General features: G+C 51.6%; 1 protein-coding gene across 2 annotated transcripts in view; it reads right to left on the bottom strand.

The window, feature by feature from the left end:
* Positions 1–12,304, bottom strand: part of Ralb (RAS like proto-oncogene B) — a 39,125-nt gene extending 26,821 nt beyond the window's left edge. The window contains exon 1 of one of the 2 annotated variants that reach the window (XM_059280426.1): positions 12,128–12,304. The gene's annotated coding sequence lies outside the window, so the exon portion shown is untranslated. Of the gene's footprint in view, positions 1–11,746; positions 11,829–12,127 lie in introns of those variants that run through there. The other variant, XM_059280427.1, reaches the window with a different exon arrangement.
* Positions 12,305–12,822: the final 518 nt, after the last annotated feature.

The following is a 12,822-nucleotide window of genomic DNA, read 5'->3' as shown; positions in this document are numbered from 1 at the left end:
TTTTCTATCAAAGGGGACTGGCTGCCAAGGGTCAATATTTCATAAATCTCCCTACCTCCTACAACTTTTATGCAGAGGAATTCAAATCTTTTCATCTCCCCCACCTTGTAACACTTTTGTTTACCCGCCCACTGCCTTATGCATTCCCAGAAGTAGATGGCCCAGGGCGGCTGACTCCTGACGCCTGTCCTCCATTTACATACAGCTGCCTTCTCCATGAGCCAACTGGGAGTGGACTGCGAGGCTGAACCACAGCCAGTGAGGAACAGCCAAGCTCCCCCTTGCCACAGGGGTAAAACAGGGGCCATCCTGGCCATGTTAGCTGCTTGCTCTCCTGGTTTGGGTGATGACACGCCCTTTTCGCAAAAATAGGAATTGCCTGGGGCTCAGTGGTTAAGAGCACAGACTGCTCTTTCAGAGGACCCAGGTTCGATTCCCAGAACCCACATGGTGACTCACAATTGCCTGTAACTCTGGCCCCAGAGGATCCGACACCCTCTTCTAACCTCTGTGGGTGCTGTATGCACACAGGTAAAACAACCATAAACATAAAAATAAATGAAAGGGAAAAAAGGAAGAAACTGCCTTGCTGGGTCACCTTCACTTCCTTTTTAACACCGAGAATGTTCCCACCCCAAACAAGTGGACGGGCATTTTTGGTTGCCTGTCCTGGTTGCACCCTCAGCTCTGACTGCTCTAACGGCAATGTCTTTCCTCTTCCTGCCTAGGCCGTGCATACAGCAAAAGGAGCTGCCTCCTCTGCCAAGGCTTGGGGGGCAGTGCTAGAACGGGACTCCCCCGCTGGGCCAGCACACCCTGAGCATAGCTCTGCCTCCTCCAGGAGGGGCATGAGGATGTCCCAGGCTTCCCCACGACCGGGTCTCTCAGCTCAACCCTGCATCCACCTTGGCAACGACTGGCCCACTGTTCCCAAGCTCTCGGTGAAAGGGTCAAAAAGAAAGGCACAACGGAGCCCTGCCGGTGTGCCACATGCGGCAGAGGCTGCGCAAGGGGTTTATTGGAGGAGGGGGAGAGTGAAACAGCGGAAGGCCGCGCTGGAGTGGGGACATGAGAGGCAGGCGGGCAGACAGACAGACAGACAGAGAGAACAGGAAGAAGAGAGGCAGGAGAGCAAGCTTGGCTGGCGGGCACTTTTAAGGGGTGCGCGTGTCCCATGGCTGACGGTAGAAAGGCCCCTGGCAACAGGTGATGATGTCACTGCTTTGACGGCAGAGGCAGCTGCTGTGCGGTGGAAACAGTGGGGACACCAGCAGGGCTTAGAAGGGCGCTCTTCTATTCTAAGAATGTTCCTCTACAGGCTTGTCCTTAAGGACCACAACCTGGGCCGGGCGGCGGTGGTGGCGCACGCCTTTAATCCCAGCACTCGGGAGGCAGAGCCAGGCGCATCTCTGTGAGTTCGAGGCCAGCCTGGTCTACAGAGCGAGATCCGGGACGGGCACCAAAACTACACAGAGAAACCCTGTCTCGAAAAACAAAAACAAAAACAAAAACAACAAAAAAAGGACATATGATGTTGGCCTCCCCAGCCCTGTGTGTAGTGTCCTTCCTCCTCCTCCTCCCTGCCCCTCCCCCCAGCCACTTCCTGTTCACCCTCCTTAGTTGCCTCCTTATTGCAAAATTCCCATATGGCTAAGGCCTAGCCTCCCATTGTAACGTCCTGTGCCGTGCCTGTCACGGCCAGACCTCCTTCCTGCCGGCGTTCCTCATAGACAGAGGACACTAATTCTAATTCTGCTCCTGACGTCATCGTCCTCAGGAACCACCCTGTTCATGCAGGTGCAGGGGGGAATGAGAAGGGAGGGACATTCTAAGAGGGACATGTGCCTCTTTGACTCTGAGAATAGTCGGACCATGACCCCATGAAATTGGCATTTCCCCAGGAATATCGAGCTGCCTCGTGAAGTAGAGGGAGGCCTTGGTGCCAGGCAGGGGGTGGAGGGCTTGTCTCCAGGAAGAGACTTCACACAGCGCCTGTCAACACCCCTCAGAAGACTGGAGCCCAGACAATGCTGGGTCAGTGATGGGCAGGACCACACCTTGACCAGGACTGTTTGGCTCTGTACACCTCTTGATCTCTATTTAAGCCTGAACATGCAGCCGGCACCCTGAAGATGGACTTACGGGGGTCACTGAACCTCTTTGCTCTTCCCACTGTGGCCACATTGACTAAATCTCCTTTATCTACTTCTCACTGTAACCGGTCTGTTTAATTGGCATACTGACCACGGGCTGCTGAGCCCAGGCTCTGACTCGAACAGCCCTAGGAATACTAAGTTCCAGCCTTCTTCTCCAGCACCCCTTCCCTCACACAATTCCACACCCCCATGCCACGAACCTCACCTGACCCAGGTTCTCCTCTGGCCCTCCACTCCACCTTTGTCCTTCACATTAGCCAGGGCCACACCAGGTAGTAAAGCTCTCCTTACTTTGACTTACTTCCTAGATTCCTGCTCTCCCACCTCCCACCCTCACAGCTGACTCTGCACACAGACCCCAAGTTAACAGCAGTCAGAGGCAGCCTGGGCTCAAGCATGCACTTTGATTACCAATCACATAGTATATATAGAGTCTTCCCCTTCCTCTAAAATATGTAAGAAGGGACCCTCACTCTGCCGTGTGAACCTGATCTCACTTCAGAGGCCCGATATGCTACTGTCTGTCTGTCTGTCCATCTACAGCATTAAGTAACTCTTTTAGTAAATCTCTTACCTAAAAAAAGAAGGAAAGACATTCTGACTCAGTGTCCCCTCTGAGTCCTGTATTAGTTATTTTTCTGTTGCTGTGATAAAACACCATGACTAACTTATGGAAGAAATATTTGGGGTTATGGTTCTAGAGGGTTCGAGTCCATGGCAGTGGGCATGCTCGGCAGCAATCGTGGGCATGGTGATTGGAGCAGCGACTGAGAGCTCACATTTTGAATTACAAGCACAAAGCTAAGAGAGCAAACTGGAAATGGGAGAGTCTTTAGCTCAAAAGGCTTTCAAAGGCCTTCTCCAACAGGCTGTACCCCACCCCCAGACCTCCCCAGACAGCACCACCAAACTGGGGACCAGAGGCTCAAAAACACCTGTGGGGGACATCACCTCCAAACACCACAGCCCAAACCTGCCATCGGTCTGTCCATTCACTCGCTCAAATTCCGCCTGCCCTCCTGACACCTCTAAGCGCTGACCCAGCACATTCTTTCTGAGCTCTGCTGCTGCCCTAGGCTTGGGTGACACCTTACCAGGCCTTCGCAAAGACCCCCCTGCCTCTCACCCCCATCACCACGGTTCCCAGTACCTGCACCAGCAAGCTGGCCAGGGAAGGAATTCAAGAGAAAAAAAAAAAAAAAAAAAAAATCACACAAGCAGCTTCATGTAACTTCCCGTAAGATGCAGTTTTAATCCCACACCACGAGGGGCGCTCACTCCCCAGAGGCTCTGCTGATGTCCCCTGTGCCCTCTTGGTAGTGCCTGTCCTTCTAGACTTCAGACTCATTTTCCCCAGGCTGGTCCCTTCTCTAGGGCTTTTTCTCACTTGGGTTTTTCTCCCTGGTTCTGGCTCAGGGTGTGACTCTTCTCACCCCTCCACACCCTCCCTGAGCTAAGCACATCCATCCAGGTGGCTTCCTGTGCCTCCCCAGGGCAGAGCCCAGGCCCCTCTGCCTTCCTGTGGCCACATCTCATTTGGCTATCTTCCAGGACTTTCAAACTCAACAGTTCCAAAATAGATTTCTCCATTCTTCACCCTTCCACCCCAAAAATCTGCTCCTCAGGCTGGCAAGATATCTTGGCAGGTAAAGACACTTGCTGCCAAGGCTGACAAGCTGAGTTCGATTCCTGGGACCCACATGACGGAAGGAGAGAACCTACTCCTGAAAACTGTTCTGTGAGTGTGCAAGTGCACACTCGTAAACACTCATGAATTAAATAAACAAATACATAAATAGTAACCTAGTCAGCCTTAGCTGTCAACAGAGTCACCTGAGAAGGGAGTCTCACTTGAGGGATTGATCAGATCAGAGTGGCCTGTGGGCAGGTCTGTAGAGGACTGCTGCACTGTTAACTGATGTAGGAGGACCCAGCCCACTGTGGGTGGCTCCATTCCCTGGGCAGTTGGTCCTGGGTGATACAAGCAAGCTAATTGTGAGCCTGAGAGTCTCCAAGCGGTATGTATCCTCCACGGTTTCTGCTGCGCCTGCCCTGATGTCCCTCCATGAAGTAAGCCAAATAACTCCGTTCTTCCCTAAGCTGCTTGTGGTCAGGGTGTTTATCACAACAACCAGGGAGGGAAACCAGAATATGTGCTCCTTCGCCACCACCCCACCCCCACAACAGCAACTCAAGCCTAGGAGCAGGACATCAGACGTCAGTCAAGCAGATCTGGGGGTCCTTCCAGACCCCCTTGTTTCTCCCCGGTTCTACTCACTAGTTCTCCTGACTCTGTCTCCAAAGGACCTTTCCCATCCACCCCACTCTTCCATTTTCTCTGCCCCATCCAGACTGCAGCAACCGGCCACAGCGGCCACAGCGGCCACAGCGGCCAGACCCCTGGTGCCACCCCAGCCCCTCTTCAAGCTACTGTCCACACAGGCCCCTGCAAGTGTGTGTGTGTGTGTGTGTGTGTGTGTGTGTGTGTATGTACACATGGGGGTCAGAAGTCAACATCAGGTGTACTCCTCAGTCATTTTCCTCCTTTATATTTTTTCCTGAGACACTATCATGCAGTCCAGGCTGTCCTTGAACTCCACGTCATCAAGGACAACTGTCAACTCCTGATGCTCCTGTTTGCACCACCTCAGAGTTGGGGCTGTGAGTGTGTGTCTTCACACCTGGTTTTATGTGGTGCTGGGATGGAACCCAGGATTCATTCGCTCCAGGCAGGCACTCTACCAACGGAGCCACACCCCTGTACCTCCTCCTTACTTCGGAGACAGGGTCTGGCATTGGCCTGGAGTTTACTGCTTAGGCTAGACGGGCTGGACAAACCCTGGAACGCCCGTTTCCACCTCCTCAGCACTGGGATAACACACTCAAGGTGCCACGCCAGCTCTGTTTAGCCTTGTCTGGTTTTAGCATGGGTTCTGGGGATTAAGTTCAGGTCCCGTATTTGCTTGCCAAGCCCCTTAACAAATAAACTGACCCACTAGCCCGGGGGAATTTTCTAAACCAGCAAACACCAATGTGTTTAGCACTCCAATGGTTCACCACTGGTGAAATCTAAACCCTCCTTCTAAACAGGGTCCTTCCCCAGCAGCCCTTCCTCTCCCTTACCAGAGCTTCCTTCCTGCTGCGAATATGGCTCAGGTTAGCAGAGTGCTCACTCGCTCCCATGCTTGAAGCCCTGGGTTCCATTTCCAGAACCACACAAAGCTGCTGCATGGTGTGCCTCTGTAATCTCAGCTCTTAGGAGGGGGAGACAAGAGGATCAGGCTGTCCTCAGCTCCACAGGGAGTTCAAGGACAGTCTTAGCCACATGAGAGCCTGTCTCAAAACCAGCAGCAGCAGACAGACCCCTGCAGCCCGTTGTGACAGGAGACCAGAGCACGGGGCCGGGGAGATGCTTCAGTGGGTGTTCAGATGCCTGGAACCCGAGTAAACAGAGTGCTGTGACGTGTCTGGACTGGAACCGAAGAGGCAGAGACAAGACAATCCCTAGGGCTCGCTGGCTGGCCAGTCTAGCAGAATGGGCTAGCCCCAGGTTCAATGAGAGACCATATCTCAAAATGGGAAGGTGACTGGGCACAGTATTGAATGCCTTTAATCCAGCATTTGGGAGGCAGAGGCAGGTGGACTTCTGTTGAGTTCCAGGCCAGCCTGGTCTATATAATGACTTCCAGGCCAGCTAGGATTGCACAGTGAGACCCTGTCTCAGAAGAGAAAACAAATCGTAAGGTAGAAGGACTGGCCAGGCAGTTCAGCAGATGACGGTCACTTGTCACCAAGCCTGTGGATCTGAGTCCTATCTCTGGGATTCACATGGTTGGAAAGTGAGAATAATCCAAGTTGTCCTCTGACCTCCACACATACACGTGTATTCAGTCTCCACACACCAAAACAAATAAATGTCTATTAAAAACCTACACAGACCAAAAATCATTTTAAGCTGTTCACCAAGGAGATCACTTTGTCAATGATTTTTTTTTTCACCAACTTGTTTTAGAGTTGATTTAAAAGAATCTCCGCATTTCATTTAGTTTGGGGACCAACAAGTTTTAAATTTCTAATTTCTAAAGCTGCTGCATATTTGGCTGATTAATTCTCGGGCCTGACAATGAACTGGAAGAAAGAAATGAGGTTCCAAGTATGATATGGAAGTTTCTAGAACAGCAAGAACTCCAGATGTATCTTTATCCCTTACAGTACCCACATGCTTTAGGAAGCACCATAACAAAAATCATCTCAAAGTGTATAGTCTAAAACTTTTTAAAAAGAAGCTAGGTGTGGCAGTACAACTTTAGTCCCAGCACTCTGGAGGCAGAGGCAGGGGGATCTCTATGACTCAGCCCACATCTGGTCTACAGAGGGAGTTCCCAGAACGGTCAGGGCTACAGGAGAAACCCTGTCTCAGAACAAAAACAAACAAAAGCTTTTAAAAAGGGGGGAAAAAAAGTGGAAGCTAGTCTTCAAGAAGGCCAGTGGGAGTCTAGACGCAACTCAGTTGCAGAATGTGAGCTCAGCATACGTGAAGTCCTGGGTTCGATCCCCAGAACCATGTAGACCATGTACAGAGGTGTACCTTTGTTAGCTCAGCACTGAGTAGGAAGAGGCAGGAAGATCAGAAGTTCACAGTTGGGACTGGAGAGATGGCTCAGTGATTAAGAGAACTGGGTTGCTCTTCCAGAGGACCTGGGTTCAGTTCCTAGCACCCACATGGTGACTCATATACCTTCCCAGGATCTGACAACCTGTTCTGACCTCTTCTGGCTCTTGCACACACATCAGACACATAATCTCACACAGGCATACACATACACATAAAAATGTAAAATTAAATTTAAAAAAAGAAAACAAATTTCTTGCTCATTTAATAGCAAGTGCTGTTTAGAAGTAATTGGAGCCAGGATGGAGATTTAACTTAGTGAGAAAGAAGTTGCCTAGTGTACACAACGTCCTGCGTTCAATTCTTAGCACAGGGGACTAAAAAAATTAAGAAAGAAAAAATAAAACCAATAAAAAATAGTGGGATTCGGGGCTTGGGAGATGGCTCAGCAGGAAATGCACTTGCCTTGCAAGTGGAAGAACCTGAGTTCAATCCCCAGAACTCAGGTTAGAAAGCCTGGAGTAGTATACTCCTGAAATCCTAGCCTTGGCAGAATGGGGAGCCGAGAGGACTGGATTCCTGGAAGTCAGACCAGCTAGCCTGGCCTACATGGCAAAGTTCAGACAAATGACAGACCCTGTCTCTCACACACACACACACACACACACACACACACACACACACACACTCCTCCTGTGCTAGGGGGAATGGCTCAGGGGTAGAACAGTTGCCTAACATACACAAAGTCCTGGGTTCAATCCTCAGCAACACAGGAAGTAAGGTTCTAGTATTCTGCCTTCCTGGAAACAGTTCACAGAGTTCCGCCCCAATAGTTCTGGTTGTCATTACAGTGCCTCCAGCTGCAAAGTCTCCAAGGATGAGATGAATGGGGGAGGGTTAGTCACAGAATCCAGAGAGGTTCACCATGATGGAACCATACAGCACAAACTCCCAGGCTTCAAACTGTGGTGATATTGTGTTCCTCAATATATCGTGCACCCTAATAAATTTATCTGGGGTCAGAGAACAGAACAGCCACTAGATATAGAGGCCAGAAAATGGTGGCACTCACGCCTTTAATCATAGCATTCCAGAGGCAGAGATCCATCTGGATCTCTGTGAGTTCAAGGCCACACTGGAAACAGCCAGGCACGGTGACACATGCCTTTAATCCCAGAAAGTGAGGGCAGAAAGCATAAAGGTATTTAAAGCATGAGAATAAGGAACTAGATGCTGGTTAAGCTTTTAGGCTTTTGAGAAGCAGTTCAGCTGAGATCCATTTGGATGAGGACCCAGAGGCTTCCAGTCTGAGGAAACAGGATCAGCTGAGGAACTGGCGAGGTGAGGTGGCTGTGGCTTGTTCTGCTTCTCTGATCTTGTAGCGTTCACCCCAATAACTGGCTCCAGGTTTGATTTTACTAAAAAGACTTTCTAACAATTCGTGCTACATCGAACTTTTTATGGAGCCTTAAGCCAAGGCAGGAACCTTGAAGAACTTCAAGGAAGAATGAAGATTTTTTTCTTCCATTTTTTGTGTGAGTTTACGTAGATGTGTACTATCTGCTTGTGCTGGAGGTGCTCTGCACACAAGTGCACATGCATGTTGAGGCCACTCTGCACACAAGTGCACATGCATGTTGAGGCCACTCTGCACACAAGTGCACATGCATGTTGAGGTCGCTCTGCACACAAGTGCACATGCATGTTGAGGTCACTCTGCACACAAGTGCACATGCATGTTGAGGCCGCTCTGCACACAAGTGCATATGCATGTTGAGGTCACTCTGCACACATGTACACATGCATGCTGAGGTCACGCTGCACACATGTGCACTGCATGTTGAGGCTGCTCTGCACACATGTATACATGCATGTTGAAGCTGCTCTGCACACATGCGCACACATGTTGAGGTCACTCTGCACACATGTGCACTTGCATGTTGAGGCTGCTCTGCACACCACACATGTTGAGGCCGAAGCTCACGTCAGGAATCACCCTCAATCTGACTCAGAGCTCACTGATCTGGTGAATCTCAGGCTCTGGCCCACTGTCTCCAGGGAGCCCGACTCCACCTTCCCATGCTGAAGTTCAGCAGGCTGCTGTGCCCACTGGGCATTTATTTGGGCTCCAGGGATTGAAACTCCAGAGCTTACTGCTTACAAAGCAAGTGCTTTAACCACTGGGCATCTTCCTAGCCTAAGAATTAAAACTCTGAGGCTCCATCCCTAGTACCCAATCAAACACACAGACAAAACACACAGAACACACAACACCTCCTACCAAGAACTCTCCAGATTCCATTTACAGTTACAACTCTCATCTTCCTATATTTTTGTTGTTGTTGTTTGTTTTTTGGTTTTTGGTTTTTCGAGACAGGGTTTCTCTGTGTAGTTTTGGTGCCTATCCTGGATCTCGCTCTGTAGACCAGGCTGGCCTGGAACTCGCAGAGATCCTCCTGCCTCTGCCTCCTGAGTGCTGGGATTACAGGTGTGTGCCACCACCTCCTGGCTTAAATGTGGCTGGCCTCGAACTTGTGATCCTCCTGCCTCCGCCTCCTTCAGCAAATTCTACCGGAGTGCTCCACCACAATGGGCTCATTTTCCTATCTTTATGTGTCTAGGTCCTATTTTCCAAAAGCTTTCCAGTAACTCACACCCACACTTTTCTCACAAAGAAGCCTGGAAAAACACGTCCTCAGGCACAGTAAAACCTTGCTGGGACCTCAGATAAGAGCAGCCACTGTTTCCAGTGGGAAGTAAGTGGAAAGGAAGGGGAGGGGCCGAGGTGCCACACTGGTGGAGTGTGTGCCCGGTCGTGCACAAGGCCCTGGTCCAACTACACACACACACACACACACACACACACACACACACACACAAAGTAAAGGCTCTGAAGTGGACAGAATCCACAGCATACCTACAGGGGACTGCACCTCAGTTTCTTCCCCCTTACATCAGTTTTCTGTTATTGGAACAGACTTAGGACTCCACTTAAAAAGAAGAAAGCCTCCAGGGCCGACAAGGTGGCTGAGTGGGTAAGGTGCTCGGCATGCAGGCCTGACTACCTGAGTTTGATCCCGAAAACCCAAGTAAGATAGAAGGAAAGAACAAAATCCACGAGGCGTCCTCTGACCTCCACACACGTGCACAGACCCAATAATAATAAATAACATGGTGGGGGCTGGAGAGACGGCTCCGCAGTTAGAGGCACTGGCTGCTCTCCCAGAGGACCCAAGTTTGGTTCCCAGCATCCATGTGGGGCAGCTCACAATTGTTTGTAACCCCAGCCCCGGGGATCCCATCCATGTCCTCTTCTGACTTCCAAGGGTATCTGCACACATAGGCAATCGTGTGCATATGCACGCACGCACGTGCACACACACCACAAATAAAAATAAATCTAACAAATACATACATATACATATATAGACACATATATACACACACAATGTACAAATAAAAATAAATCTTATACACACACACACACACACACACACACATACACACATATGCACAGATACATCCCAGCTCCAGCCCATGGCTCCCTGGCTTGCTGCTTTGGGGGCTGTAGCAAAGCAGTGTGTCACGGAGGGAATGCATGATAACAGAAGTTATCTACCTCTCGGTAGACAAGAAGCAAAGTCAAGAAGAGAACAGCATCTCCACATCCCCTGTGAAGGCCCAGAGAGACTATACCCCACCAACTCCGACAGCTTCACAGGCTGCTGATCCAAACTCCAGTCCTTACACTCTCAAGGCAAATGCGTTAACCACTGAGCCTCCGCACGAGACTCTTGGTGGGCATTTCATCAAATCCTAGCACCGCCCCCACCCCCACAGAGAGTATCTGAAACACTTCCTACTGGACTTGGCGCTGACAGTGGGGGTGGGTGACCAACGTTTTCACGGCTGCATTGATGCTGGAGTTCTGAGAAGAGAAAGGGCCTCCTCTGGACCATAGCACTAAGAAAGTTCCAGAATCAGGCTGGGGATTTGGCTCAGATGGTAGAATTCTTGAGCATATATAGGAAGCCCTGGGTTCCATCCCCAGTACTGCATGGTAGAGCACTCAGTTACCACAGCACTCAAGGCTAGAGGCAGGAACATCAGAAGTCCCAGGTCAGCCTGGGTTACAAAAGACCGTGTCTCACACACACAAGGTCCAGCGTCCATCCTTGGCTCAAGTCTCCTGTTCTTCCAATATTCAACGCCTCCTTTCACGGTCCCCCTGCTTCTCACCACTTCACAAACCAGGCTTAAGAAGCACCGCTTGCTGCCGGGCAGTGGTGGCGCACGCCTTAATCCCAGCACTCGGGAGGCAGAGCCAGGCGGAACTCTGTGAGTTCGAGGCCAACCTGGGCTACCAAGTGAGTTCCAGGAAAGGCGCAAAGCTACACGGAGAAACCCTGTCTCGGAAAAACAAAAGAAGCACCGCTTGCTGTGTTCTCAGGCTTGACATCCAAGAATCTTGCTCTGTTTAAGGCAACCTTCACTTGCACATCTAAAACGCATGTCCTCCCTTCCTCTTTGAGAAGCCTTGTTCATTCAGTATCCTCTAAACTTAAGAAAAGTGATCAGGGAATCAAGGCAGAGCAAGGAGTTCTCTGTCAACCGCGATTGAAGGCAAATCAGAGAATAACCTGTCCACTGGATACTCCAGACCCTCTCCCAGAAGAACACCCTGATATCATCCAAGTCCCAAGGTTCTAGTATTCACTTGGAAATGAACACAGTGAGGAAGGACGCCGCTGTGGGTGTGGCGCTCTCCGGGACTCCAGGTCGGAGCCATGCACCCGGAGCCAGCACGCCCGTGCCGGGAAAATCCTTCAAGCCGCCGTGCTTCCAGAAGCTACCTTCGATGCTAGTCACGCTCCGAAAGGTATTTGGAAGATAGGATCAAAAAGTAATTCACAACCAACCAAGCTCCTTCCAAACTTCAGGAACCCAGCCCCCAGGTCACCCAAGTACAAGTTCCTACCTTTAAGAAAGAAGTTTGGGCAACATTTTACCGCTCTGAAAGGGACTGAGGAAGCGGACCAACTCAGGCGGGAGGCCCGAAAAGGCAGGAAGTGGTCATTTGTGGGAAAAGGGAAGGACAGGCGGCAAAGGAAGAGAAACTGGGGCGCCTCCCCCATGTCCTCAGCACCCCCAGATCCGGCTGGGAGGCCCTCCGGCTTTCCCAAGGGACACCTCCCAAGCCAAGCGGGGCGCGGCCCGGGGCGTTGTCCTTCTTCAGGGGACATGTCCCTCCCTCCCAACGTGGAACTAGGAGGCCCGCGATCGCGCGGGGAGCGCACCACTTCCCTATCCCAGGGCGCACCCCGCGCCTACGGTTCCCTGCGGGGCGCAGCATCCTTACCTGGGGGACCCGTCCCACCGCGGCTCTGGCCGTGCGCACAAACAGACTCGCCGTTCTCACGCGCGCCCCGCCCCGTCCTGGGGCCGGACCCCAGCTGTTCCGACTCGATTTGTCATTGAGCAGTCGTGAGCTCGCGTCCCCACCCCCCGGAGCGCGTTCCCGCGGTCCGCCCGGCAACCCTGGCCTCTCCAGAGCCGGCCCTCCCTTCCGCTCTCCGAGGCCACGCCCACCGACCAATCCGAAGCGGTACCTCCAAACTTCCGCCAGTGAGGAAGCGCCTTGAGTGCAGGGGCGTGGCCCCGGGAGGCGGCCCCGCCCACCCCTCCTTCCTTTTGGCTCCTCCGCGGGACTAGCGCACGTGACCGCTGCTGCAGTGGCGGAGCTTGGGAACTGGTCTGGGGACGCCGGGCGTGGGCGGGTGCACTCCCGGGGAAGCCAAAGCAAGGCCAGAGTAGTGAAAAAAAAAACCAAGAAGGAGAGAGCTGATAGACAGAATCCAATGAGGAGGACGAGGTGGCCAAGTGTGCCTTGCGCCCTGGTGTGGAAGGGGACAAGCAGTTTTGGAGACCCTTGCCCAGGAGCTGCAAACTACAGGTGGCGCGCCTCTAGCTTGGCCTATCACATCTTATTAGTAAAGGAGTTACAGCTGTTACCTTGACCTAGGTCACATTCGAGGGCTGGAGCCATAACCCAAG

This window comes from Peromyscus eremicus, chromosome 15 (genome assembly GCF_949786415.1).
Source record: "Peromyscus eremicus chromosome 15, PerEre_H2_v1, whole genome shotgun sequence".
Classification (NCBI taxonomy): Eukaryota; Metazoa; Chordata; class Mammalia; order Rodentia; family Cricetidae; genus Peromyscus; species Peromyscus eremicus.
This window is presented reverse-complemented; position numbering and strand designations above follow the sequence as displayed.